General features: G+C 40.9%; 1 non-coding gene across 1 annotated transcript; it reads right to left on the minus strand.

Annotated features, from left to right (window-relative positions):
* Positions 1–4,219: 4,219 nt before the first annotated feature.
* On the minus strand, positions 4,220–4,327 carry LOC111515386 (U6 spliceosomal RNA). Its single transcript, XR_002723530.2, has one exon. It is a non-coding gene; the product is annotated as a U6 spliceosomal RNA (small nuclear RNA).
* Positions 4,328–5,082: the final 755 nt, after the last annotated feature.

A 5,082-nucleotide genomic window follows, 5' to 3' on the forward strand; every position in this document is an offset into this window, starting at 1 on the left:
ATGCTTATATATTTTTTTCGTGTTATAATGGTTGCAAAACTAAAGCCCTGTAACGTGATTAAACGTCGTTTACTTTTGTCAGTTCTGTTGTGCAACAAACCATCAAGAACCAGAGCAACAACCAGAGAAAAGCAGTATAAACCGTCTCCGCGATATAGACAAGAACACAACAGTAACTTTCCGTACTAATTTCCAGATGCCACATCATAACAATTGGGACACGAACTTTATCTTTGCTCCGTCAAATAAGTGCAAACAAACGTACATGCATTTTCATCCTCTTCCTCTCTAACGAGTTACATTTTACCCGACCGAAAGTTATTTCCGTCAATTCGGAAACAGGAGATGTTTTTCATCGAATTAGCTGCCCGCTTCGGTGCAACCACAATATATCCGAAGCAATCTCCATCACGATGTTCCTTAGTCTGGGTCACAAGATCCCTTTTTTGGAACTTCTGTGCAAGGGCCATCCGGATTGGTCGGCCATAGTCGAACGGAATCTGCAGTACCAAACGTGTCGTTTGCTACTGTGACATCATCAGTGGTATAGTCGAAGTAACTGATTAGTAATTCTTAAAGCTATCGGCGAACTCAAAGGCGAAACAAACCAATACAAAGAAATAATGCCGCTACGAATTAGTCCACGTAGACTGAAGAACTGGCGGTTCGTATTGGATAATTTTTACTAACCGAGTTTTATGATTGGCAGAAGAGTCATAAAATTGAATTTGAAGTCATGTTACGGTGACCAATAGAATGTAGTGATGAGTACCGCCGTTGTGTCGTCAACGTTCAGTTCAGGAACTGATCGCGATTTGAGTGTTGAAATCGATATTGGCGAAGTTATAAACACTGTTATTCAATTTTTGTTATTTGTTGGACAAGTACTAATAGTAATACGAAGTGTAATAACAACGCAGACTTTCCCCTGTGTAGTAATTCCAATAGCGATAGTAAACAATGCGAAAAAAAGATACCATTGAATAAGATTCGGATGCATTTAATATTGAAACACAGAAAGTATGTTTCAATGTATATAAGAATCTACATATCAGGTTTGGTTTCGAAGGAAAAAACTATTACAAGCAACATCAGCGGCATCTGCCCGCGAATAGCTCAAGCAATAATTGATAGTTACGTACAGCACCATCTGCCCGCAAACAGATCAAGCAATAATTGATAGTTATGTACAGCGCCATCTGCCCGCGAATAGATCAAGCAATAATGCCGATAATTCTGTCAATACAGATCCCGAGCTTGAGAGTTAGAAACAAACATACATACAAACAAGCATACATACATACATATATACAGGTGAAGCTAATATAAAACTTGTAAAAGCGAGGATAGCTCATGGTTACAGTTCCTAAATATTGCAACTTTGGTTTTAGGGGATAATAAATTCCATTGTAATCTAGACCCTAATAGTCAATTTAGGGGGAAAGCAAATTTGGAATGCCGTGTTCATTAAATTTTTGTGAAAAAAATCATAACTCAAGAATCTTACGTGCTAGGAAATTTTTGTCATCACTTTCGCATTTAGGGAGCAAAAATTAACAAAGAACTACCTTTGGCATTACAGTCGTAAATTGGCTGTAGGCTAGTGTTTTCATCGGAAAATAATCTTCAGCGATGAGGATCATTTCTGAATTAATGAGTACGTGAACAAACGAAACTGTCAAATTTGGGACGATAGTAATACACATGAGATCTAAAAACGTCCAATGCATCCCGAGAAAGTCTCTGTTTGGTGTGGATTTTGGGCATTGAGCACGACGTTGGACTGGCCATCAGTTTCAACGGCGAGCACTATATAGGTCGATGATTACCAACTTCTTTCGGCCTGAATTGGATGATCTGACATGTGGTTTCAATAGAACGTGCCACGAAGCTCATACCACATTGGATATTGTGCACGAGTGTGATTTAACTCCGTTAGACTTTTTCTTATGGGGTTTTCTGTAGTCGCAGGTGTATGCGAATGAGCCACAAACTACTGTGGTCCTCAAAACTAATCTGAACCATGCCATCGGTCAAATGAAGCCAGATTTATGCACCAGAGTCATGGAAAATTGGACGTTTCGGATGCGTTCCACCAAGAGAAGCCGTGGCGGATATAACAATGGCATTAATAGATCTTTTAAATGAATGAAAAATTTTGATATCTCACACACACTTTGTTTTTATTCAAATTCAAAGATAGCAAGCACTTAATGAAAGACCCCATGAGTGAATCAAATATAAACAAGACTTTTCGACCTTCAGGCACAATGGTGAAGTTCCCGCTGTTTGTTGTTGGGTAGGTTTGCCAGGAGTAGGGGAAGCACGTGAGCTCGCCTCCTCGGCCCTCTGTGTCCATCGTGACGATGTCGAACAAGAGGTACGTCAATTGCATAACGTGTTTTTTTATTATTGTTTTTTAATTTAAAAAATTACTGCATTAACCGCGAAGGGTTATTAACGGAGGAACAATTAGGTATAATTATATTTTATGTAATCTGTTTAAAAATCTGTTTAAAATCTGTTTTTCCGTTAACCAGCTGTCGCACCCCTACGAACGACAACCCTCAGAAGTCGAAACTTGTGCGAGCTGAGGATTAACGAGGTCTTACCTTTTAACGTGTGATTCCTAACACGGGAATGTAATATATGAATAGATTTCAAAAATGTTACTGAAAAGTTCAAGTTCACCACGTCTAGAGCAGAATTGAGATAACTGGGAAGTATTGCTTCTTGTCTTTCATATTCAAAAACTGGGCACTTCAGGATAATGTGTTTCACACTGTTGATTACACCACAAATATCACACTCCGCAGCATATTCTTTCTTCATAAGGTGTTGGTGTGTTAGTCTTGTGTGTCCAATTCTTAGGCGAGTAAGAATGACTTGGTGTCTTTGTTGGGCCGATTGGTAGTTCTGGAAGCGCATGCCGGGATTCATCCCACGTAATTTATTTAATTCCATGGCCATCCATCTTTCTTTCCAAGTGTTTGCTATTAGTTTCTTCATGATATTAAAATAATCTGAGTGGGAAATTTGTTGAAACAGTGTTGCGGATGGAGTAACTGTAACATTGCGAGCGACTGCATCGGCTTTCTCATTGCCTCTGATTCCAGTATGGGAAGGTATCCAGATTAGTTTGATACATTTTTGATTCTGCATTGGCTTGGACATCCTTTCCTTTATACGGACAAGTAGTGAATTGCTTGGGTATAACTGTCTGATTCCATGAATTGCGCTGAGATAATCGGTGATAATAACAGAGTTGCCTTCCAGTCTTTCACAGTGTGCTACAGCTTGATCTATGGCGTATAATTCACCTGTATAAACACTACAGATTGACGGCTGTTCCCACACAATCGGAAGATTTCGAAGCATCTGTGTATAAGTGTTTGTATTCCTTATAGTTGGAGATTATTTCAGAGAAAGTTTTTTGGATGAAACTTGGTTATATCATTTTTCCTGTGGGTGGAGAGTTGGGTGTTACAGGATGTGATCTTCATGATCCATGGTGTTGGAGAGCAGACACAAAGTGAAATGACATTATTAGGGACTACAGGATTATTAGGAATTTTTGACATTTTTGCCTAGAGTGGTAAAGTACCTTTATTACTTTGATTGAAAAGAAGGGGATAGGCGGGGTTGTTTATATTATCAGAAATTCTTGCAGCATACGTCATGGTCATGTATTCACGGCGAAGATCGAGAGGCTGTTCTCCTGCTGTTCCTCCTGTTCTTCCCACTGGACTACTACGGTATGCTCCTAAGGCTATCCTAATGGAGGCATGTTGAATGACATCCAGCTGTTTAAGAGCTGACTTATTTGCAGTAATGTAGGCAATACATCCATAGTATATTTTAGATATTATTACCGCCCGATAGATGGCCAACAAAGTATTGCAGTCCGCTCCCCAGGTGTGATTTGACAAGACCTTCATTAGGTTCAAACCATTTTGACAAGATTTCTCAACATTGCGAATTTGGGCGTTCCAATTCAGTTTGTAGTCAAACGTCATCCCAAGAAACTTTGTTTCCTCAACGAATTCTAACTGCTGTCCATTAAGCGTACAGTTTGGGAAATTAGTTGCTTGCTGTTTAAAAATAGAAGGCATTTGGTCTTCGCTGGTGAAAATTGGAAACCTGTATTGAGGACTAGGTCATCCGCGTATAGCAGCCTTTGATGTCGTTAATGGCTATGAGGAAGAGGGTGCCGGTGAGTAAAAATGTGGAACACTTCACGATTTTGCCTGTCATCCTTGCTCAAGGGGCCATGCTAATCTTCTCTGTATCGTTCCAATTTTAGTATATATACCGCCGAAGCGAGTACAACACAACGTGTTGTAATCAAGTTTCTTGCCGCAGAAGGCGTAAAACCGACGGAAATCTTGAAGAGATTGACTGCCCAGTTCGGGGAAGAGACACTGTCGCGAGCCAGAGTGTTTGCATGGCATAAACAGTTCGTGGAGGGTCGTGATCGTGTAAGGTGTGCGCCAGGTGGGTTCCTCGCCTTCTCACAGCTGACCAGAAATTGCATCGTCTTCAGGTGTGTGGGCGTCTTCTTGCGCGATTTCAGGAACAAGGAGACCAATTTCTCACTCATTTTATCACCTGTGATGAAACATGGGTGCATCACTACATCCCAGAGTCTGAACATGCGAGTATGGAGTGGAGAAAACAAGGAGAACCTAGACCAGTGAAAGCCAAGTCACGCTTGTCGGCTGGCAAGGTTCTGCCTACCGTTTTTTTTGACCAGCGTGGATTGCTGTATCTCGATTTTTTGCACGAGCGCAGGATAATTAATGGGGCCTATTACTGCGACGTTTTGAGTGAGGTCTGACTTGCATATCGCCCCAAAAGACGAGACCTATCGATCAGCGAAGTGGTTCTTCTCTATAACAATGCTCGCCCCCATATAGCAGACTTGACTAGGGAAGAATTGGGGTGAGAAACATTGGAACACCCTCCTTATAGTCCAGGCCTGTCACTTTGTGACTTTCATGTGTTTGGTCCTCTCAAGGAAGCTTTGGAAGGCCAAAGATTCGATAGTGATATTGAGGTTGAAGCCTACGTACTACGTGCGTA

This window comes from Leptinotarsa decemlineata, unplaced genomic scaffold (genome assembly GCF_025532065.1).
Source record: "Leptinotarsa decemlineata unplaced genomic scaffold, Ldec_3_MD MMD2_tig00002082_RagTag_RagTag, whole genome shotgun sequence".
Taxonomy (NCBI): domain Eukaryota; kingdom Metazoa; phylum Arthropoda; class Insecta; order Coleoptera; family Chrysomelidae; genus Leptinotarsa; species Leptinotarsa decemlineata.